The sequence below is a fragment of the Struthio camelus genome, chromosome 3, assembly GCF_040807025.1.
Source record: "Struthio camelus isolate bStrCam1 chromosome 3, bStrCam1.hap1, whole genome shotgun sequence".
NCBI classification, from domain to species: Eukaryota; Metazoa; Chordata; class Aves; order Struthioniformes; family Struthionidae; genus Struthio; species Struthio camelus.
The window spans coordinates 115442440-115467817 of record NC_090944.1 but is presented as its reverse complement, the minus strand read 5'-3'; the positions used below and the strand labels follow the sequence as shown (position 1 = coordinate 115467817).

General features: G+C 37.6%; 1 long non-coding RNA gene across 2 annotated transcripts in view; it reads right to left on the bottom strand.

The window, feature by feature from the left end:
* Positions 1–534: 534 nt before the first annotated feature.
* The window catches only part of LOC104140303 (uncharacterized), a 36913-nt gene continuing 12069 nt past the window's right edge, over positions 535–25378 (bottom strand). The window contains exons 2-5 of one of the 2 annotated variants that reach the window (XR_693284.2): positions 24126–24214; positions 6525–6666; positions 5987–6075; positions 535–5200 (exon numbers count right to left, since the gene is read on the bottom strand). This is a non-coding gene — a long non-coding RNA (uncharacterized lncRNA). Of the gene's footprint in view, positions 5201–5986; positions 6667–24125; positions 24215–25378 lie in introns of both variants that reach the window. The other variant, XR_693283.2, reaches the window with a different exon arrangement.

Below are 25378 nucleotides of genomic sequence, written 5' to 3'. Positions count from 1 at the left end.
TTGCCAAAATGTGTTTTCTTCCATATTTCTGAAAAAAAAATCTCATTCTAGAAATGTCACAAGGGAAAAAAATCTTCTATATATTGACATATTTCAACTCAACACAGCAGAACTAAGACTTCAGTTTGAAAATCTATTAAAATATTATCTTAACTAATATTACTAGAGGGACAAAAAATACCAGCTATGGAGTATTTTTTATTATACGGAAGTCTCTAACCATGGGCATAACAGAGACCATTACTGTCATTTCACATTTCTATCAATTAGTGTTTTATCCTTACCTTGCATGCTACTTTTCATCTTGTCATTGGATATTGAAATAGAAATGTAAAAGATTTCCTTAGGGGGCTAGATTGGGGGGCAGGGGAAGTAATTTAGAGAAGATCTGTTTGAGGGGAGGGGATAATGAGAGAGAATAGTGGAAGAGGTCACATTTTGGAGAGAGCAAAGCAATTAGTATCCAAAGGTTTTTGTTTTAATTCTATTCTCTATTTCAATAAAAAAAAAAAAAAGGTAGGGGGATGTTTCAAACTTTGGTGATAGTAATAGGAACACCAAAAATAGATTAACAGGCAGAAGAAAAGATGAGTGTTCTGATTTGCAGTCAGTGAGCCAAGTAAACAGAAGAAAATGCGTCTGAAATATAATGATTAAGGAAAGACAAAAGAATTTTCATTTTTTACTCAATGTATCACACTTTAAAAGAGGATTAGACGTGTATGTACATAATGAAAGTGCCCATGGTTACGTTGCATGCGTATTGCAAGCAAAATATCATCTCATGGCGCTAAGAAACATACCACTTAGCTGTTTCAGAATTTTCTATTGCAGGATTTCTGCACAGTTCTATGAAGGTTTTAGATACGGTCTGGATAGTGCAGAAGGAAGTTATTGAACTAACCTAAAGGGGGCTTAAAAGCATCTCCATTTGAAAACCCAAATATTAAGGCGTTCAAAGTGGTCATTTTTCAAAATCATGACTGTAAAGTCCAATATCCCTTTCACAGTCCCTTGCATCCCTGGAGTTCATCAAACTCCAGCTATGAATTTTTTCACCTGTGTTGGCAGAAAAATGTTACATAATTATGGATTGTATAGCTGATTGATGGGGACTTCATGAGTTGCACAAAAGGATAATGAGCCTTTTCTTTAGTAAAAAGTATTTAATGAGGGATGTTTCTACTTATTCCTTTTTAATTTTAAATGGATACTTTAACTTTATAGCTCTGATTTCTTACATTTCCAAAAAAATACTTCACATATTAGAACATGCACATCAATTTATGAATCATTGGTTTTATTGATTTTTGTTAATTGTTAGTTTAATAACAGAACATAAGAAAAACCAGTCAACAAAATGTCAGATAAAATTCTAGCAGTAGCTTGCTGGATATGTAATATCAGCAGTGTATTTTTACTCAAAGCTAAAATCTTCTTTATAGAACTATGTTACCTTAATGCATTTTAATCATCTGTTCCCATTTCAGTGGAAGCCTCACCTTATATAAAAAAGACTTAATTTTAAAAATCTGTATTGGAATAACGTACTTCAAAATAACACTAGCTTTACTTTATATTACTTGATTTTGTTTTTCTTTACCTATTTCTGTTAGAATTCCCAGGATTACAAGATAGAAATACTCATATTATTTTCAGACAGCTGGGGATCAAGTTTCTGATTTATAAATTTGTGAACTGGTGAAATAATTTCTTAGCATATTAAAGTATTTTGGCAATCATGGAAATATCTTCCATTTTGGAAAAAGTGTTTTTTTAATTTTTTCCAGTTTTGCAGCAGTGTGTTGCTCCTTTCCCCCTTTTTACCGTATTAATCAGAATTCTCCCCCGGTACCCGTTCAGGGCTGGTACTCTGCTCAGAAAGCATTCAGCAGCCAGCACCAAAACATTTGCCACAAACAAATGTTCAAGCTATTGTTTCCAGTGGCTACTGGGTCATTGTTCCACAAAAAGAATCCAGTTCCCACCTAAGGAAATAGCACTTCCTTTTCTATTCAACATCGTAGAGTTGAGTGAAAAGCTTAAACTGGAATAATGTAACACAGTTTAATCTTATCTGGACTTAATGCCACAGTTATACTGAATTTGCTTACAGCACAGCATGGGTGCTTTCAACATTTTCCGGCCTTCCTAAACAAAAAAAGCTTCTGGTACAACATACTGCTAATGAGAGTGGTCACTGCCAGGTGCTTCTTTAGGAGGGGAGTGCGTGTAAGGGGGGGACAAGGCTGTAGCCTTCTGTGAGTATCATGGCGTGCAGCTCACGTGAAAGGGCAGCGACTGCAGCACTCCTCACTCTGCGCTGTGCTGCATCCAGGCTGCGGCTGACGTCTGCCAGCAGTGCTGCGTGGTCAGGCGGAGGCTTTCGTGAGCTAGCAAAGCGTGATAATTAGTGCATCTTATAATGGCGCTGTGTGGTGACAAGTGTTCGAAATGTTCTTACTGGCTTTCCTTTTCTGAGAGAAAAAGGGAATTTAATGTCAAATGTTTCTATAGTCTACTGTCTACAGCGTGCATTCTGTGTATAGTAGTGGGGAATCTGACACGAGCAATTAGCACCTGGTTAACAGTACTAGGTAGAGACAAAAAAAGTCTTCAGAAAAGTGAGGCTGATACATTATTTCCAAGTGAATCAGAAATCCTTGCCAACCTCTCTGCATGCTGGTTTTCCTGCCCTTGCAGAAGAGAAGGCATATAATTCTTCACCCTCTACGCGGTTAAGTACATAAAGATTATGACTGACACATTCAGGTCATCAACTTTCTTTACAATATATGCAATGTAAGTTTTAAGATACAATTTGTTTCATAATAAAAGTCTGTGAACCTCGTACTTACCTATTTGAAACACACTATTTAAATTTCTTAAACAAAATTTTGTGATGATGAATCAATTTACAGAAGCCTATAGCTAATTCTTACTGTGCTCAAGTCTCATGAGAAATTTAAAGTTGAGAACAGTCTCAAAAAAGCAACTGATTAAAACCTTTAAAGAAAGTATTAGTAAGACAGGAAATTAATTTCTGGCCCACATAAAGAATTATTGATATTCTATATTATTAAATATGCCACTAAGGGAAGATTCTGTAAACTGAAGTTACTTGCTTTGAATCTTGTGAATTTATATTTGTAGTTTTTGATACTGTGAACAACATACTTGCTATTTAAGAGCATATTCTGTTAAAAATAAAAACTATATACATAAAAGCAAAAATGATGATCACCGTTTACCTGTCAGAAGATCAACCCATGAAAATAGGAAGTATTTTTCGTCCATCTGGATGGATATTGGGAAAGCAATTAAATATTCAACTGAAAGCCAGGTGCCACTGTGATGTATTTTTTTTTAATTCCTAAAGAAAGCAATTCTCATGGAAAGAAAAAGCCCTGCAAACTTTGAATACACTTGCTCCTAAAGAATGGGGAAACAAACAGAATTTAAGTCAAGAAAGGTGATAGAAGATGGGAGAATGCACTTTTCTTTAATCTACTTAGTTATATTGAAGTCAGCCGAGGGCCTAATGACAGTTTTGCTTAAATTCTGTGCTGGTTTTCAGGAGCTTTGAGTATTGGTCTATACCATTAACTGCATCCTTTTCAATGTACTTCACTCTAAATAATAAAATAGCGATGCTAACTTTTCCTTCTTTAAAAAAAAAGAAAGTCCTGATTCTGACATTGTATAGCAGACTATAAACAAATTTATTTCTTGTTGCATTCTCAAAGAATTGCTTATATTCTAGTTAATTTAATTTTTAAACCTACCTTTCAAACTTTTACCCTGTTTATATTATCTTATGCTACACAACTAACAAATCATAATGCTATTTTCCAAAATTTAGAAGGGTTAATTTGCTGTTATTTATTTGGCATGTCATATCACTTTCCCTTAAAAATTCAAAAATTAAAACTGCTTGAGAGTTGGTACTATAATATCCTGAGACACAACAGAGGAAGATTGAGTTGAGGGGGTACTTAAGCCAACCGGACATGCACAAGGCCATGGGAACAGATGGGATGCACCCTAGGGTGCTGAGGGGAGTGGCTATTGTTATTGAGAATCTGCTATCTCTCACTTTTAGAAGGTTGTGGCAATTAGGAGGCATTCCTGATGACTAGAAAAAGGCAAACATCACACCCACCTTGGATGTTGTGGAGCATTGGATGTTGTATATCCTGACCTCAGTAAGGCCTTATAGTCAGATTGGGAAGAAATGGACTGAATAAACAGCTGATAAAAGGGGTGGGTAATTGACTGGACTGTTGGGTGCAATGATCAGCAGTACAACATCCAACTGGTGGCCAGTTACCTGTGGCATACTGCCAGGTTCAATACTAAGGCCAATACTGTGTCATGTCTTTATTAATAATCGAGGTAACGTGACCTAGCACACTCTCAGCTAGACTATGGACAACACCAAACTGGGGGACCAGCTGGCGCAGTGGAGGGCACGGCTGCTATTAAGAGGAACTTCAACAAATTGGAGAAACGTGCTGACAGGAGCCTCACTGCGTACAAAAAAAGGCAAATTGAGAGTCCTGCGTCTGGGATGGAATAGCTCCATGCAACACTACGGGCTGGGAGCCTACTGTATAGAAAGCAACTTTGCAGAAAAGGATCCTGAGGATTCTGGTGGACAGGTTGAGCAGGAATCAGCGGTGTGCCCTTGCAACAGAGAAAGCCAACCTCATATTGGGCTGCATTAGCAGGAGTGTAGGCAGCAAATCCAGGGAAGTGATTTTTTCCCCCTCTGTATGGCACTTCTGAGATCATGTCTGGAGTACTGTGCCCAGTTTTGGGCTTCCCAGTACAAGGCAGACATGAATATAATGAAGTTTAGTGCTGGGCCACCAAGATGGTCGGGAGGCTGGAGTACATGATACACAAAGAAAGGCTGAGAGAATTGTATTCAACATTAAGAAGAGAAAGCTAAAGGGAAACTAATTACTGTCTACAGCTGCATAATGGGAGGGTATCGGCAAGAAAGAAGCTAGACTCTTCTCAAAGGTGCGCAGCAATAGGACAAGGGGCAACAGATACAATCCACAGCAAGGGAAATTACAGTTAGATACAGAAATAAATTCTTTATCAGTGGCTAATAAACAGACCAGGCTGCCCAGAGAGGTGGTGGACCAGCTGACCTCCAGAGTTCCCTTCCAACCTTAATTATTCTAGGAGCCTGTGAAAACAGAACAAAGTGTCAGCACGAGAAGGGAAGAGTTCATTTAAGGTTATGGAGCACACATTACAATGGGGTCTAGCCACGAGGAGGCTGCCTTATGGGAAATTCTGGAAGGTGGGCTGCAACACTTTGGAGTATCAGCTACTAAGCTCTTAGACTAAGCGTATTGTGATGATTAGTGTTTTTAAAAGAGTTAATGAAAAATATGCCATAAAAAGGAAAGCAAGCAGGAGTCCTAATGTAATCACTAGAGGATCTGAATGAGCTAATGCAAAATACTTTTTTATTTTCTTAGTAGAAACACATTATGTCCTTTGCTGGTATTAAAATGAAAAATGGCCGAAAGGCAGATTAATAGTAAACAGAAAAATAAATTTAGATTAAGTGTCCGTTCTGGTCCCTCAGCATTCATTCAACTCGCATTAAACACAGTCACTGCTGCAAACCAGCTTCTAAAGAGTAGGTACTGCCCTTCTTGTGTGTGATTAAGGCTGTTGCGTGCTGCACAGCCTCTAGTACAGCAGCAGCTGGTGCTATGAAGGTGATACTCCAGTGACAGCTTCAGCTCTTACAGAGCCTGGATATACAAGGTCATTTTTGGTCTACAGTGCCAGCTGCAGGCATCTCTACAGCAAAAATAACTGCAACAACGTGTTTGTTAACAAAAATTAAGACTAATACTATGTGAGTATTTAGGCCAAATGCTTGCTTTAGCTTCAACTCTGTTACTCTTCACTCTTGGCTGTGTTCAACTTACAGCTTAAAGACAGAAAGGATGCTCACCCTCTGCACAAAGGCTCGAGACACTCTCTCTCTTCCTGGTGCATGTGGAAAGTCAATGGAACTATAGTGGCTCTGGTGGCCCTGTTCACCTGCAGACGGAAGTGAATGTTAAAGCAAAGTTAAGTGTTTTAAACCGGGAGAGCTTACATTTGTGGAAAATCTTAATGGACAAACACTCGTTTATGCAGTAAACGCAAAGATCTAAATATAACCCTCATTACCAGCAGTTGCTTCTTCTGACAAGAAACAACTGCCACCCCAAAAAACATACTTAGGAGGGTTTTATTAAAAATAAAAAAACCCATTAATAAACAAGCATCGACAATGTGTGATGATGCAGTAATGTTCATAGAGAAGACAGTGTAGTTAAATCACAAATATAAATGGTTTAACCACAGATTTGAAAATATTTATAGTTGCAGATAAACAGTGAGTGACATTTCCAATGTCTAACTTCCACTGATTTAAAGCCTATTAGAAGAATTGGCGCTTCTGAAAAAATCCTTATATGTGTGTATTGTCATGGTTAGGTGCTCACGTAACTTCAGAGATGTGCAGTGCTGGGCTCTCAAGAAGGAACTGGAGAAGGCACAAAGTCTAGCGGAGATCTCTGGCACGGAGCAAGGGTTTGCATGTTCCAGGATCTTTCCTACAACATGCCTTCTTCTCCATTGCCGGTCCTATACAATACAAAAAAAATAAGAAAGCTCAGTGTATCCTGAGGATATAGGAGTTAAGTGCACTGGAAAGCAAGCTCCTCATGACTTCAATCATCTCCTCCAGAATCTTAGCAGATTTGATCTTCACGTTGATAATATTCAAATAATAACAGTTAAAGCTTTTTCACATACTTAATGTTTTTTCACTTGTTCAAAAGGTTAAAAATAAAATTTCTGTGACTATAATACTGTCCTTGTGGAATCTGCTTTGTATGGATTGACAGCTCTTAAAGGACTTGAATATAAGCCTCAAAACCCACAAAAAAGGCCACCTATCCCTTTTAGTAGATGAGCAGTCATGCTCGAAGAGTGCCACGAGGGCTTAAAAAAAAAGAAGAAAAATGAATGTAGAAGTGACATAGTAGTGGCACAGGGAAAAATAGGTTTGCTATAAATACCAAAAGAAAGAAATCATCTAGAAAGCCTGCTTCTCAAAAACCCTCTTCAACAGAAATAGCAAAAATGGTTCAGTCTTGGGGAATCTAAAAATAAAGCTATATGTCTATACTGAAGTACTTAATCCTATTACTTTTTGTTATTTCACACATCTGAAAAAGTAGATCCCTTTTTTACATTTCTAAATACAAATTTTTTTGTTCATTCTTGATCAGTGAAAGCCTATTGTTAAAAAAGAACTTCTACTATTCAGTACAATTTAAACCTCACAATATTTAGTTGACCTACTTCTGTTTTCAGGACAAATTCAAAATGAGTGATACTGATGTTCAGACCTGTCACATAGCCCTGTATTAATATAGTTTAAAAGTTGGGAAAAATAATGAACATAAAAATAAACAGGTTAACTGAATACCTTGTAAAGCTGAATTTGGGAAATTAAAACTTTGCATTGTACTTGTAGGAATTTTTGTTTGTTTGTTTGTTTTTTAATGAAAACTGGTAAATTGTATGGGCTTTTTAAAGAGTTCAGCTTGCAAGCCTCAGCCTAAAACTTGTTTTTGCATATTCTGATCATCACCCTTTATGACATTCTTAATTTCACTTTGTGATCGTCATGAACACATGTATCTGTCAGAACAGGAATGATTTGCCTATGAGGCAAAATTTTTCCCTTTTTGGAAGAAGTTTTAGAAATTACAGTTATTATCAGTTATGTTGAGATATTTGGTATCCTCCACAGACGCAACTACCAATAAAAAAACGTGTTTTTGCACATTTAGGGTAACGCTCTTGTATGTGAAAGCCATCAAATGACTGTTGTGGGGTGGCGGGAAAAGAGGCAGCGCATGTCATGATGCTGTATGACTTCCTCCTTTGAAGGATAAATGTCAGTAAACACTCTCTAGAGCGTTGTGAGGCCTAAATCCATGCACTTCCGAAGGGTATACTGACTCTCGGTCTTTGCCTCGTTTAGCCAAAAGGATGTCTCTGGCTGCGCCTTCAGTATGGTAAGATATGGCACTGGTGAATTTATGTTCGTTTAACCTTAGGTAGGCTCTAAGGAAGGTTCAGGTGATGAGGAAGGTGGCTTTCTTCCAGGTCAGAACAGAATATGGCCACAATCAAACTGTACTGAAAAATTGCTTATGTTATCCGTTCGCCTCTACAGTATTTCAATGAAATCTGCCTGCAGCAAAGGAATATATCAGTGTAATATCTCATTACTCACTCAAAGTACTGAAAGAGTAATTTATTGACTTTGGGTGAATAATTTCAATAGGGAATTTGTGGTCACAGGCAACTTTCTGGAGCCCAAGGTCTTTTAAATATTCTGCCTCCTTGATTTATTAAAATATTTTCAGCAAAATTTTGCTTGCTATTGTCCTAGGTAAGAAGAATTAATAGGAAATGCCATGGGTTCTCATCAAATACAGGCAATTTATTTACTAGTTTCCAAGATGCTTGAATATACCTTTTAAACAAAATACCCTCCTCAAAATTGTTAATTACAAATCTACAAATATCTGACTATAGCGTGCATGATTTGGCAATGAAGCAGAAAATGCAGAATCAAATATCAGATCTATCGCAGTTGAAATTAGTGATATCTCTATAACTTAAACCCTGTCAATCCTATCTGTGCTCAAAGACTTCTGGCCCAGATCTGTATCTGTAAGTGTCAAGCACAGTATGACATATAAAGCAGACAAATAAGCCCAGAAAAAAGCTTAGTTTTTTATTCCAAAATACCTATCTTTTCCTGCTCTAGGTATTACGATGTTTTCTCTCCTTTTGAATAGTCTTTACTTTCATATGGAGTCTAGTGAACTATTAGTCATACAATCATATACTCAATTAAAAACAGGATGACAAGTCAGACCATGCAGGATAGACTACATAACATAATACAGCTGAACAGCTATTGACACTGAAGAAGTATGGAATTCTAGCAACTGAGATTATACGTGCCAGTACTGAAGCTTGAATTTAACTAAAAGTTAAGGTGGGGGAGGAAAAACAGGAAGAGTAAAGAAGCTCAGCATGATATAGAAGATGGTTAGAGATCAATCATTCTCTTACCTGAAGGGATTCACAGCTGTGAACATTACAATACTGATATATCATCAGTTCTTCACAATTCTAAAATTTCTGGGGTTTGTGATATGTGTATAAGCACATTTTTAAAAGTTCAGTGAGATAACCTTATAGGTAAGCAATATGGATTCCTTGCTGCCCTTTTACAACATAGGCTTGAAAGCAGCAAGATAATACTGACTTTTGTATGTACTGTACATTACTTTTCTACTAGGTTGGAGTTATTAAAATTCCTAAGCTGTATAGAAGACTGGAAAGCCCCTATAACTAATACAATATAGACCAGTCCGCAAAAGAAAAATCCTTTGCAATCCACTCTCCTCCTCACTTCAGACCTCTCATCAGACAAGGGCTGAGTGGAAGAGAAGTCAGGCATTGCAGTGTGACCTGAATGTCTGTAAATGCAAGCCCTAGGCCACCACATCAAATTTTTCTTAATTGGCGAAGATCCTTCATCAGAAATGCCCTCTGCCAATATCCCAGTTCAGAATATTCTATCTGTTACACAGCCTAAGTAAGCGTTTCTTTAAACACTGGGCAAACAAAATTTGTATTAGCTTCAGTTTCTAAATTTGAAGTCATGCTGAGGTAGAGTTCTCTGTGGCAACATATATGTTGATAACCATGGTAAGGCCTCAACATGAAAGAGAAGGGCATACTCTTTTCGTTTAACTATGAGAGCATGCTTGCATCAAGTGTAGCTTTAACATCTTAGGGAGAACTTGATCACTAGCCCAAACTTCCCCTTGACCAACTTTTTTGATACAAAATGCAATTCTCCCTTTTCAACATGGCAAGCGTCCATCACAGGAAACTTTATTTTGGCATCCGTTAATACACACATTCATGATTCATCTGATAAGGAAATGGGAACATAACCAGGGATACTTTTAATGAGTGCATAATACTGTATTACAAACCAGAAGGCTAAAAGAGGCTGGAGGAAGTCATTCCAGGTCAGACTCTACTCCATGGCAAGATCAAGTATTGCTAGTATTACATATACTACTACTACATACACTTTTCATTTAATGATTTAGAAAGGATTGCTTGATGATAAATATATCTTTAACATTATCTGATATATCAACAGCTAGAAAAAAAACTATTGCAGATGTCATGCAAGTTGTGAGGGATGTAGTGGAAAATAAAAGCTGATGTCATGAGCTACACAGTGCCTCTTGCTGACAGTTGTCTGCTCGATAGAAAAAGCCTCATCACAGTTTAACTCTCCTATAGTCATGCTGTCCAATAGCTCAGATATCTTTACTTTTGCAGTCAAGCTTGTCAAGACACCTTGCTTCTCTGGTCAGTGGTGGCATTTTATGAAAGATATTCTTGTTCTTAAACAAAACGGACAAGGTCTTGAAAACCCCTTACTCAGGTGAGCAGCTCTTACTCATGTAAGTGAGAGATCTTTCAAATCCATTTTGTTAATCACATAAATTGATTTAGTATACAGTTAACAGAGAAGTACTATTTTTCTATAAAATAGTCCTTAGTTTTTAAAAACCAGAGCAGAACTGTAAAATTAGAATCCAACAGCAAAAATTGCCGGCTATGAAATTACCTACTGCAGCTTCTGAAAAAGTCAAGGAACTTTTTGACAGAGCATAAAAGTTATCTGAGAAAGTAAACCAAAACAGTAAAACAGAATAGGTTATTAAGACTAAATATAAACAGCTCACTCTGAGGTCTCATATTGTCAGAAAACTAAGGACCAGAGCAGCATGCACTAAAATATGCCGGCTCAACAGCCTCATGCGTGGTTGGGGTGAACCAAGTCCCAGGGCCATTGCAGGGCAGGGCTGGAGTAGCAGCGGACAGGGACACCACAGCCAAGCTCCACACTGGAGCTTGGCTGCAGTGGGGCTCCCCCATGGGCAGAGCAGCAGGTAAGTAGGTGGGGGGGCCTAGGTGAGGCTGATTAGGCCCAGGTGAGGCTGATTAGGCCCAGTAAGGCCTCCTGGTGCCCTCAGGTCTCTGATATTTTTCTATCTAAACATTTTTTTTACTGACTAGAAAGAGATGAAAGGAGAGGTTTCTTTTGACTGTCAGTATCACATGAAAAAGGCAGCAAAATCCAGTTAGTCTGAACTTATTCTGAGCACAAGCTACCAAGCTGATCATGAGTGGCCTGATAGAGAAGGCCCAGGGCTTTAGGTCTCACTGAGCAAAATGGCTTGTATTAAAATATTCCCCTAGGTAAAGCGTGTCTCTATTTCCAGCTCCATGTGATAGGTGAACATGGGAGATGCTAGATCAGCCAACCAGTTGTGTGGCTGGGAGAATCTCCGAAAAGAGAGAGCATCCCATACAGCACAAGTGGGAGCTATCAGTCCTGTGGTGGAGGTCTGGAAGATGACCTGTTCCAGGAATGGGTTGAGTCTGAGTCTGAGTACTATAATGGAGGAAAAATAACAGCATTGATCAAAAAACCCTTGTAGAGAAGGAGTCTGACAGAGCTTACTTTGTTCAAAATCTGTGCCCTGAGAGGTCTGCATTATGCAACCCAGGCATTTTCACAGCACAAAATAAGGTTCCAGCTAGTTCTTGCACAAGCCTCTTAAAGGTACTTTCCTTCCTTGGTTAATTTGACTTTGGAGGTATTAATCTTGAGCTACGTGAATGTAAAGACAGATAAGATTTAGGTCTTTAATTTTAATTTTAAAAGGATATTTATATCTCATCTTAAAATTACTTTTTACTGATGAATACGTATTTCAGCCTAGATAAGCCCAATAGCCCCGTGGTGTACAAATGCATGTAAGTAGATATGCAGGGAACAGTGAAAACTTTCTGGCACCATAATAACTATGCCGAACAACAGCATTTGAACTTCTCATCACATCCAATGACACTCCAACTCTTGTTAACACGGTGACCATTTCATTAATAGAGAACGAACCTCTAACACATGTGTTCTGCTAAGTTGACAAGTGCTATATACCTTTCTCCAGCTGCCATCATTATGCTATTAAACACGATCCAATAAAATCCACATGAACATGAATATAATTTATTGTTTTGTCCGTTACTGAGTCCTGGGCAAATACTGTGATTATTTTACGAAATAATACATATATGTGTACAGCAATGAAAATGCATACTCATTGCAGTACAAAAGCACAGAGAAGCTGTTTTTCCCACCTAAAGGTTTCCACTTTGTTTATGACCTGGAAATGCCTTGGCCTTATCATTTTTACAAGGTGAAGTATAAATTGTACCTCTTGTGCTGTCATTTCATATCTCAGACTTTTCCCTTACATTATCATTTTTGCTGTAACTCTTCACCTGCATTTCTGAAGCTATTATGAGCAAAATGGTGGGAGGAAAGTTATATAAATGATCCAGATGACAATTTGTACTAACTACATGTCACGTATTTTCAAAGTTGTCTTTTGGGTAGAAGATTCTCAAAGAAATGCTGATCTGGTAAGCCATCAGATTTATCCTACAGTTTAAAAAGGAAACAGAGTTTTAACAAATTAAGAAAAATTTCAGATTTTTCCTGAAAGCTGTATTAGTTTTGATGGCTGGTATGGCTGTATTTACTGTATATGGTTGTATCTGATTTCTGAATGAGCTTCTGAATCATCAAAGAAATCTTCCGACGTCTTTGGTTCTTGCTTTCAGCATCAATTCAAAACAATAACTATAAACTACAGACAAAACTAGCAGGTAGACGGAATTACCATTTTTTTAGAGATGGTCTATTCAAAACAGACTTGACAAAACAGTGCAGCTATGGCAAGGAGTTTCAAATTTCTCGTTTATGCTTTTCTAAGTCTTGTTCTATAGATATGTAAAGACCTTCAGGTAATTCCTCCAGAATGTCTATCTACTTTCCTCCCTTTAAATTAATGGGAAGTAGGTGCCCAAATACCTTCTAATTAAAGTACTATCATTGGGAAAACAAATCTGAAGGAAAATAGAAATTACAGTAAATCACAACAAATGAGAATGACACTTCAAACATGAAGATTTAAATAAAATAGTCTAGATTCTACTTAGAAGCAATATCACAGGAAGCTAAGAGTTATATTGTTAAATAGTGAATTCTGGTAGAAAAGAATACAATTAAAAAATGAAATATTGGATACTACAATAATAAATACATTACCCTGTGTTATTAAATGCCAAGCCAACTCTTCATTATCCTACGTAGGTAACCTGATTATCAGGATGCCCTTTGGTTCATTCTCGATTGAGTGTATCGGAAAGATTTGTGTCAGTAGATTTGCTTAGACATATGGCTACTTTTTGCTTATTGAATCAGGGGTACAATCTGCTGTAGCGTTGTGTTTACAGTGCAAATGAGTTATTCAGAAATGACCAGCTCCTTCCTCCTTCTTCTTGATGCAAATGAGAAAAAACCTCCCTATTCCAATAAAAAGAAAATTAAGAGCCAAATCAATGACTCTATTCTGTTAGCAAACACTTGCCATTCCAATTATACATGTAAATGAAGGGCTACCTCTTAAAGGGATGTGCATAGCTTAAACACATCGAAAATACTTCTGTACAAGTATATGTCTATAAAAGCTCTAGGAATAAACAATAGGCGTAGTCTAAAACCACAGAGATTTTATTTTTACATTAGAAAGAACTAACACCTGAATGAGTATGAGGCCTCAAATCTCCTTGTGAAATACACACGCATTCACAGATATTTTTGAGTCAGGTTCTTCGACGACTCACCTTACAAGAACTTTAATTCAAATGAGACTGTAGAATAAAGCTCAGACGATTGTACACCCTGAGCAGAATGAGGATAACACTATCATACAGTAAAGAGGATTAATTAATGTGTGCTAAAATTTCGGCACATTTGACAATTAGTTTCTAGCCAGATGAAGCCACTATTGCAATAAGACACCTGCAGAACACAAAAAGAGAAAGAATAGACAGAAATATCTCTCGTCAGTAGAAAACCAACACAGAACAAAGTCCAGTGTCCATTCTGAAGAAGTGTCTCAAATATGGGCTGGTTCAGTGGATGCTGAAGGCACACAAATTCTTTTAGTGATGTCAGGACGTTTGGAAGGTGTTCTCATTTTCCTACATTAATCATCCAACAAGATAACATACGTTACCAGAAGATACTCTGAAATATCTGCTGGACCCTACATGACTGACAATGGTCTGCTTAGAATCTCTTTGCAATTGTGTTATTAACTTATAGAATTGTTGCCCATTTTTGACACTTCTCCCATTTCTGGATCTTGAATTTCTGTTTCCTGGATCTTTTTCCTATGTTGAAGTGGCCGTTGCTTCAAACTATCTCAAGGAAGTGAGATGTAGTGTAAATTATGAATCCATAGTCCAAAACAAGAGAGAGCGTTCTGCAAATATTATAATTAATCAAATGAAAGTAATATATTCAGCTTTATTGAGACTCCCATCGGGCTGGGTACATGATTTATTTCTAGCTGAATGCAAAGTTTAACACAATAAACAGAAATAGTTCCACTTCTTTCTGGATTTACTAGAAGATTTTGAGTGTAAGTAAACATTTATAACAAAAAATAACATTATTCAAGCTGTTTGGGGGATCTAGTGGGAGTTTTTCACGTAGATGAGAAGTTTTGGTTTCGTTATCAGTATCATAGTGAATGCATGCAACAGACTCACAGAACGAAATGACCTGAGCTCCAGCAGAATAAAACTTGTTTAGAGAAAAATGTGGAACTAAATAGCACAAATTAGAACATATTTCCCCTTCCCTGGCAGCTTTTCCTCTCTTAGCACTCCAGTCTAGAATATCAGTTTTAGAAACAATTAAGTAGACAGAAGCTTGGACTGTGCAAAATTATAAATAATTTCAGCTGACCTAGGACGTTACATGCACATAACTTTTTATCATACTTTCATCTTCAAAAATAAAATTAGATAAGATGCCCTGTATTAAAGCAGTTCATCAGTTGAGGTAGATGCCCCTAAATAGTGTGGAGACTATTCACAAGAACCTAGCTGGCTTATTTAGCATCAGTGCTACATGTCTTCTTGCTGCCTAACCTTCTGACTGACAGTCCATGTCCCCCTTACTTCTCAGGATATCTGCTGCTTTATGATATTTAGAGGCTACCATGTTTTATACCCTTTCTGAGTCCCTCCCTCTTCTCCAGCTCCCCAGAGATCCCCAGGGCTCTTGTGTACAGAGAGGCAAGAATTTTCTTTCAAAATGTTCTATTTCTGTCTTGTCTCCTACAGAGCTAGTGAAGAGATGCCTCCTCCAACACACATTTCTTTCACAGCCACTTTGAAATGAGCAAGTCTGAAGAGGAGGAACATCATACCTGAGGCCAAAGCAAGTGTTCCCACACAAGCATTTTGGAGCTGGCATGCGCAGTGCATCTAAGCATCCACGCACACAGAGCAAACATCTGTGCTGGCTAATGAGGAGTAGGGCTGGTGCACAGCTTTACACCTCTTCCCCTGCACTCATCCTGCCACACAGGCAAGGATGCTAGAAAGAGGCGACAGGCGGAGGGCAAGGAGAACTAGGTTTCGAAAGGGGCTTTGGGATCCTCTACTTACCGAGGATTATCTGAACACCTCATGAATTTATCCTCTTAATACTGCATTGCTTCTGAGTTCAAAGTTCTCATCTTACCCTCTAGGCCATTATCCATTTTACACTTTACTAAGGACAAGACATAATCTGACAATAAACCTTTTAAGTCTGTGCTGACTGATGCCAGGATTGTCTTCGGAATAGTGGGAAAGTGCATTGCTGCTCTGTGAAGAGTATTAAGCCTTTGCCTCCAGCCTGCCACTTCATGGTACTTGTGAACTGCTCATCACTGACATTACTTCTAATCCTAAATGTTGGTTACAGGAAGCCATCAGGGAACACAACTTCATCAGCTAGTTAGTCTGTCTCGCCTGAAGGGCTTCCTTCCCAAGCTGACCCCACCAGATAGCAACACAAGCCTGGGAATCTCCTGACCTGCTTTGCTCTGACCTATATTCCTTTTAAAACCCATCTGCTAAGTCTACACAGACATGCCTTTTAGTAATTGCACTCAAAGTCTGTCTTGGCTTGGAAGTGAGCAGTACAAATCTGCATCCAAGCCTTATAGCTGACTGTAGGTTAAACTGTCCAAATGGCAGGTGATAGCGTACAGTCGACAAACCTCTTCCGCTCCCACTTCTGTCTCCACAGTATGTGCAGGCAAGTATTTCTAACTGTCTTGTAAAAAGGAAAGAGATTAAACACATGCCAACTATCTTTAAAAGATGCATCCTTAGAAAAGAACGAGGCGTTGCTGGTATTACGGCAGAACGTGGATTCAGCCACTGTAAATCTGTGTTATTTACAAGGATTTTCACTTCCCCTGGCAGTCCTGCTCCCGGGCTCTGGGAGGCAGTTAGAGGGGGAGCTGAGAGCGAATGTACCCAAGAGGACATGCTGTTTGTGAGCCATCATTGCCTCTGAAAAAATGAGTCAACATGGCAAACACCTTGCCTGCTAAGTTTCTCCCAGGTAATGAATTGAGATGAATGAAAATTAAAATTCTTCCTGCCTGTGCTTCCTCTTTTCTCCACTTTCTTTCCTAGACACTCAGAAATGGCATGCATGATGAATTGAAGTGTTAGTTAATCCTTCCAGCCGTTTTTTTGAACATCTTTGTGAGAAGTGGGCTTAGTTCTGATCTTGAGATCTGTCCCAGTAGTTTCAGAAAGCTAAAACTTCAGGTTTGAACTCAATTTTTAATCATCTCAGAGACTTTTGTGTGCAAACACAATTTGAGGACAAGTTACACTGTCTGTGCAGGCAGCTATTGTCTACCATCTGCTTGTGGCTTTAATTGCTTTTGCCCACTGCTTACTGAGGGCAGACTGAAATCCTGCAGTCTATCCATCACAGCGTATAGAGACTATGTTACAGCTCAGAAAACTGAGCCTCTGGCCACACTACCTCTTGTCTCATGGGGCAAATTAAGCTATGCCAGCCACTTTGCATCCTTTGCATGCCTCTAGTGGCCGAGTCTGCAGTCTGTGAGCGAGATAAAGCAGAAGCTCCAAAGATTTCAATTTTCAGCTTGCCAACCCACCCTGAGTCTCCAGGAACGATAATGGGAATGCCTATTTTGCAGCGCCTGCCACACTTTTTATCCCTGTGAGTGGCAGAGCAGACTAGTTGACGACTAAGCCCTTATTTTGTGTTAGACATCCAGTATGTCATAAGAAATGCAGACAAGTGAACTGATGGCTTTGATCACTTTACCGTGGATCCAGTGCACAATAAAATACATTTCTTTTGGCGAGCAGATTTAAGGAAAGAAATCTATGTACAGACCTACAAAATGTGTTTTCAGTAGTACAGCCAGAGGAAAAAAAGTGCTCAAAATAATAATGTTTTCTGCAGTCAGCTTATTGGTTCAGGAAGGAGATAGAAATATAGACAAAATCTCCACTATTAAAAATCCTGGCTGACCCAGTATCCTTTCTCCTAAGCTCCTAGTATTAATCAAGGGCACGCAAACATCTGTGGTCTATTTAGTTTTCTCCTTGAGCTAGTCAAGAGCATCAGCTTCACAAGGTTCACTTCTACAGTTTTCATTAATCAACGTAGTTTTTATCAGGGTACTCAAGGACAGAAACGGAATGGAACCCCTCATTACAGCTGATCCTCCTAAATCAAACGTAAGAAACATTACTGAATTGTGTATATCTCCAAGCACCAATTTATCTGAGTTGAGGAGAAGTGACAGGTTTTCCCATAACCTTTGCAGTTTTCATTTACCATCACTTTCCTTTTTTTTCATACTCTAAAATCAAAGCAGTAGAACTAGACTGGTGCAACTCAAGTCTGTTTTATTAGAGATATTTTGTACAAGTTCTTGCAAGATTTAGTTGTTGAATACCACAGAACATCTTGCACCTAAGTAATGAAAATCAAAAGGACTCAGACACATTTTACACTGTTTCATTATTTCATATTCCTGCCATTCCAATATCAAAAAGAAATATTCTATTTTGCAATATCCACCATTTTTTCCTCCTTTAGAGTCCTTTACTTCAGTATAAACAAGCGTGGCAACATATATTATCAACTGGTAGAGTATTTTTTATACTGTTAACTGAATTTCTAAATGAAGGTAACGTGATTCTTGGGGGTGAAAAACACCCTGTATAATTTTGACCCAAGGCCTTACCCTAATCATAACCTTAACCACTATCCTAATGTTAGGCCTTGACTCAGCTGCATCCCAAGATTCAAGTCCTCATTTTGGGGTGATTTCTGAGGAAAGTTAGGGGTGTTCTTTCGTATGCTGTTCACATATACACCTCCAAAGTGAATTATTTTGCCTTAGCCACAGAGGTAACTTCAGCCCTCCCCAATAAAACTGAGTTTGCAAGGCCATATTTGTGGATGTTTATGTTATGTCCAGTATCTGAGTAGACCTGTGTTCTTCAAAATAATCTAGTTGAAGCCTTGAAAACCTAGACGTCCATACTCTGCCCCAAATTCAGTTGTCCATCCCCTGCAAAGGAAGGGAAGCTAAGCTGCAAAACTCAAATTATCACAAAGACAGGCAACATCATCTGCAGCCACTCCTTCTCCTCCACCAATTTCTAATCATTCGACCACCTTGAAATGCTTAGGTCTTCCTCAGATTAATAAACTGTCTTCCCAACAGTTTACTCCCAGTAAGAAGGGCCCAGTGTTGTGGTTTCTGACCAGGGAGGATTTCCCTAAGGTCCAAACTGGAATGAAGGCCCTGCTGCCTTCGGAGGGATCGTAAACCAGCAGCTTCTTGTGTGTAGACCTCACACAGTGCAGAAGAATTATGCATCGTCTCAAGTTTATACATGCTAGCCTAAAAGCAGGCCCACCATGGCACTTGACCATGCTTACAACGTTAGGAAGTAGGCTCCTGTCACTTTTGGCTTGGCTTTTTTTCTTTTCTCTCCCCTGTAGGGGGCTGGCAGTCTGCCCTAGAGACACGAATGTGGGAAGAGGTGGTCCAGGTCACTGCCAGGATCAAAACATCTAATGGAAGAATGAAAGACAGCTAGTGGAAGAATATCTCTTTTCCTTGCAGGGTGTAGTCCTTCAGAATACAGTGGAAAGGATTTATCAGTAATAGTTTTACTTTATAAGCAAGACAGAACAGAGAATTTTAGAAAACTATAAGGATTAATGACAGCAACATTTTGTAAATGAGCACTCAGATAGCAAAGGAAAAGTGACTGGAGAACAAATACAAGAAGAGGCTATTGATAAAAACAGTTCACTTTACACGTCTTTTCGATTCATCATCGATGGCTGTAAAATGAATTACACAAATTTTTGCTTTAAGATTAAAATTAAATGTGAATTATGATAAAATATACAAGGAATTGTTGATTAAAAGAACAAAGGTGGGAATACAATTCAGGAAATGAAACAGAGAATGTAAACTACCACAGAGGAAGAAATACATCTGGTGAGCGAAGAGTAGCAAAAGAACAGGACAGAAAGTAGTATAAAGAAATGAAAATACAAATGAACCCCGGTCCCCCCACCAAGTAGTAAATTAAATTATTTTAAAACCGTAACACTCATGCTCTTCCCCATTAAAAATTTGGCAGTGCTATCGTTCATACGTTCATACATTCACACGTACTGCTGCTTCTTTAAGTAAAACACTGTATCACTGATGCAGTAGAAAAAATGATATTTAAGATTATGGCATGCAACTATAATTCCCATGGAATTTTCACTGTAGGATTTTTACATTAGAACAATACAACTGGGCCTATGGAAGGAAAAAAAAAAGTTGAGCACTAAATTCATCTACAAGAAATAACCTCTTTGAGGTCTGTTTCTGTCCCTGAATAAAATCAAGGTATTTTTTGCATTTCGCAAAATGTTTACCATTTCAAGAGATAACATGAATGAATTTAATATGAATGTTATGGGAGAATTCGATTACTCTATAATTTTTAAAAGCAATGTTTTTTGTTTCCTTAGAGAGTATAGTTAATTCAATGTAACAATTGACAGTACTTCAGATCTGGTTACAACTGTATGTTTTTAATATCTACAAAATTACTCTATAAGAGTATATTAGGGTTTTTGGGGTATAATCTTAAATTACTGTAGCCGCTTTGCCTTGGGGTTGCTACTACTTCATATGTTTATTAAAATGTGGATAAAGTGAAATAGTATCTCAGTGCTAAAATCATATTTCCTTCAGATTAAATTTAGCACTTGCTGCAAAATGTTAATTATTCTCATTTTAATGTGCTGTTATTTTATAGCATTTTAATGTATCAGGAGTACGTCCAGAGCCTACAAGTGAAATTTAAGTTTGTACAAACACAAAAATATATCAAAGAATTTGCTTTATAAAGTAGATGCAGGAAAGAAAAAATCCCAACTATCCCCATTTTGCTGATGGGGAAAGTAGGCAAAAATATTAAATTTCAGAGCTAAAAAAGAATGGTAGCTCTCTAAACAGGGCTTGAAATAGATTTTAGATAAAGCTGCAATTGTAGCCTTGCAGTCCTCCAATCCAGCTGAATTTCTAACCCTAGAAATATTCTAATGTGATTGTTGCAGCTACTTGTGACCTTAAAATTTCCTAAACACATAAAAATTCTACTTTTGGACATACAAACAGAATAGTAATACTTTAAAGAGTGCTGTGGTACTGGGTGATCACCTCATGCCTAAATCAGAAACAAAAAGTAGAAATTTTCTGCATAAATCCTTTATGAAGAAACAAGTCTTGAAGCTCTCATCTGTTTATTCATTATGCATCAACAGGATCGGGATTGACAGAAAACATGATGGCAGCCACCACTTTTTTTTGTTTTTTTTTTTTTTTAGCAAAGTAATTACGTAGGAGGAAATGCACTTGAGTTTCCTTGAGTTTCCACACCCTTCTCCAAGGACAGTCTATGTACTTTATTGTATGGATAATAACACATAATAGAATTGAAGGCATTTTTCACAGTTTGTATGTCTTATAAATTATTCAAGTATGTTCAAATATGGTTCGGAGGCCACATGTCCGTATTGACTTACTCTTTCAAGATCGATTTAAATATGCAAACCTGAGGTTAATTCTACAGGATGAGGAGCTGCCAGCATTTTATCACCCTCAGAAATAAATGTTTTTTGTATAAGCTATTGCATGTTTCCTTATAATTATTGTCAGCAGAAAATGCCACAGATGTCTCTGTGTTATGAGTTTCTCTGAAAAAAAATTGTTGAAGCAACAAAATTTGGGGTAAGGCTATATTCAGATTCAAAACCCTTTTTAAAAGGGTTAGAGAGTTAAGACTATAAAAATATATTCCCAAGAAGGGTTTATTCTTTCTAAATAGATGTATGAGACAGCAGAAAAGTCCTTTGTAAGCAGTCATCAAGGACAATCTCTGTCATCTTCCTTTCCACCGTCAAGATAACTTTGTTAGAAAACATATTACTCCTGCAGCTCTGTTTCTTTCGTTTTTTTTTTTCTTTTCTTGAAGGTAAATGTTGTGATATCTAATATAAAAGATATTTTTCTCCAGATTACATAATCAGTACTCTGCCACTGTCCCCTAGTCTGTTGATGCTTTTGTTGGTGGTTTTGTATTTAGCATCAGGGCCATCCAAACCCCAACTACCTACAGAAATTTTCTAATTTGTTGTGAAGTCTTGGTAATATGCTAAGAAACAGAAAACCAGGTCTGACAGTCCAATATGTTTGATTTTTAAAATTATGCCTATAGCTGAAGATGCCCAGCCCAGCAATCACTTTAGTCAACAAAAAGAATAGAGAGATCATGTTTCAAATCCAGCTGCTGCTTTAGCACAGAATAAAAAGTGAGTAACTTCTTTATTTGAAGCAATGAGTATATATTACATTGCTGACTGCAAAAGCAGGAAAATTCCAATTGTCTGCATTTAGTTTCGACTACACAACTTACTAGCTACAGAAATGTCCAAGGGTTTTTTGAAAAGATAGTTGTTTGGCTGCCACAGTGAAAGAAATAATTGATATTCTGACAACCCTACCCAAACAACGCTAGAAACAAAATAAATCTTTTTATTTGAAAAAAGTATTTTGATATATAAATTGTTAAAATGCACATTTCTGAATAAAGCAAAGCTCTCACAATCCCAAGGTTTAGTTACAATCTAATTTTTCCCATCAGGTAAGGAATGTGTTTCATTTTAGAGGCTCTAAAATTTCCTGAAGCCATGGTCACTCAAGAAATATGCCCCCGATGACAACATCAGGGAACTACCTTTAAGAAAAAGCATTTCAGCTAGCGAGAACACATCCAATCTTTCCAGCCAGCCAGAGAGAAATGAAAACAGAAGTTACTGAATACAGTAAGGATCACTATGTTCGAACTACGTTACTAATAACGTATCAATCCACTATACAGATCAGAACTGCAACAGGATGTTTCCCCTTACTTTTACAGCTTCTTCAACGAAGGGAAATTGTGATGGTGAGACTATCAAGTGGGGCGGAAACAGAAAAGAAAGGTTAATAACATTTCTGCTTCACAGCATGTGTCTCAGACCAACAGCTTACTAAAGTATCTCTGGAAAGAAAGATGGCATTGGCTAACAACTGGGATCAGAGTCTGTGTTTATGTTATTATACTCTTGGCTCGCTCACTACCAACTTGGGAAATTGTTTCCTCAAGGAATATTATATTCCCTTCTGTGTTTGAAATAAGAGGGTCTGTAACAGGCAACAGGGACAACTGGCTCCTGAAGGAACATCCAAATTGGCGAATACTGGAGCACTACTGAGCTCCAAGTCCGGGCACGACTTTCCAAGGGCTGCCTGATGGCAAGGGCCAGGCTCACACCAGGTCCTCCCCAACCCTCATTTCTACAGAAAGGAAACTCCTGGGAGCGGGCTGGCAAGCAGCTGTGGGGTGCAAAGCCACAGCCATGGTCAGGGGACCAGGACTCTGAAACAAGACACTGCCCACAGGCACTGCCCAGTCAAGGCGCATAATTAAACTTTAGAGCATGATGTTTAACTCCCGTATTACTGAGTTCCTTAAATCTTGTTTTTGTTCCTTAAATCTTGTTTTTCCTGCAGAACTGACACTTTCATGAATTTTCCAGTTTGTACTCTCTTGTACAACCTGGGCACTTTTAATTAGAAAAAAGGAAAAAAATGTCAACATTGTAGGAGTTTGCAGTAGGTAATTTCCCTTCTAAGGCAGAATCCTAATTATCAAAGAAGTCATTACATCAAGGCATTTTTGACAAAATTTTTGAGTAGGAGTTGAGGATAGTGCAACTCTATTTTCAGAAGCAGTTGTGAGTTGCCAGGCTCTTTTAATGGCTATCCACAGAGACCCATTCTTACACCTATTAAAATCAATTTAAAAAACTCTTATTGCAACATTAAAGCTTTTGCATATAAAACAAAGTTATTCCAGGCAGAAGATAAAAGAAATCAAGCTATGTTCCACATTTGGCCGTAAAAGAACACATTTCACAAAATAGGTTTTCGCTATTTCCTACCTAAGTCAGAACCTAACCCGGTTTTTGAAAGCACAAGCATTTTAAAATATGAATCTACAAATCTGGCTAAAGAAAACTGCTATAACTTTTACAAAAGAGAAAATCTGTTGTGGCCTTTTTTTTCTTTTATTTTCCTGGAGGAGGGAAAGGAAGGCAACAGGAAGAAGACAGGAATGAGTAGGAGAAGCACTGCTGATGCACATGTGGTATTTTACACAACTTAAGATATTCTTTGCCCAGGCACTTCCTTTTGATTAGTTTAAATGATTGGTGACCATACTGGCTTTTTTAATATTTTTGTTGCCTGACTCTTCTAATGTTTCATATGGGAACTTAAACATCTAGCTCAGAGATGCTAGTTCAACCAGAGGGTGAGGAAGCAATAATTCAGGCATGACAATATGAAGTGTTACAATTTCACAAACATTTCCCATAGGTTTACCGCATAGCTTCACTTTAGGATATGTTCAAAGCCTTGCAGATGGTGGCAAGAGAGGTCAGAGTCCCCAGAGATGCTTCAGCACCCAGTTCCTACAGGAAATTAATAAAAATGTTGGTGCCTATATAGAATTCTGCATATTGAGGTCTAAGTCACTCAGAATGATTTTTACCACAGTAAAGCATTCTTTGCACATTAAAGATTTTACAGGAGTTCTCAGCAGCCTCGACTGAAAAAAAAGTAGAATATTTGATGAATATGACTGCCTGGTCATCTGCACAGATTTTTTCCCCCCATAAGCTATAGAAAATATTCTTTATAAAGGCTGCTTGTAGAATACGAGAATTAATATTCCAAAAGCTAAAGAAAATCAGCAGAACATGTTTTTGACGAAAATTTCAGGGGACACTGCAACTTTGAATTTAAAAGAACCTTTTCTCTACCTCATCCTCAAAGTAATTCTTTTGAAAAATTTCTACAACAGGTTGTTCAACAACAGCAGTTTTATAGGAAAGTATATACCTTATAAAATAAAGATTCTTATTTCTTTCTCTGAAAGAGTCAAATGATAGTATTCAATGTTCAATTCATAAAATTTCAAAGAAATTTTTGGATAATTTTAATTTTTTTTCATCAAAGTATATCAATTTCCTTTTGGACAATTTACTTGTGCTGGGTTTGGAACGATATCTAGGAGAAATGAGATTGTCTATGCACGGATGATGAAGGAGAGCAGAGTATAGCTATAGGTACAGAAATTTATAGCCACGTAAATCAATGAGAATTTGGATTTTTACATAAACCGGTAATATATGCTTACCCTTGAAACAGATAATCACTAATTGTTATTACTAAGACAAGTTCAAAAGTCAGAAATAGAGCTGTATACAATAACAGCTGTGGGATTTCTGTTTCCGTTTATTTCTAGCAGACAACATATGACCGGTTAAGCCAATTTTGATTATGAAATTATTAAAAGCATACGAAAATTCTTAAAATATATTTTAGAACTAAAATGGCGCAGAAATTTGGAGCATGCTTATATAAAAAAGAAAACTGTATCTGTGCTTCCAATTAAAAAAAAAAGTTGGAGACAAATGTTATTCAGAGCTCTTGAAAAGTAATATTAAATGCTGAAAAGCAAGAATGTTTAAGAAAGCAAGCTAACTGGCCTTTTCTAATACAATTGGATACACAATATATTTAGGACAGAGATGCTAACTCTAAGGGAAAATATTGTATAAAACCAATTTCTA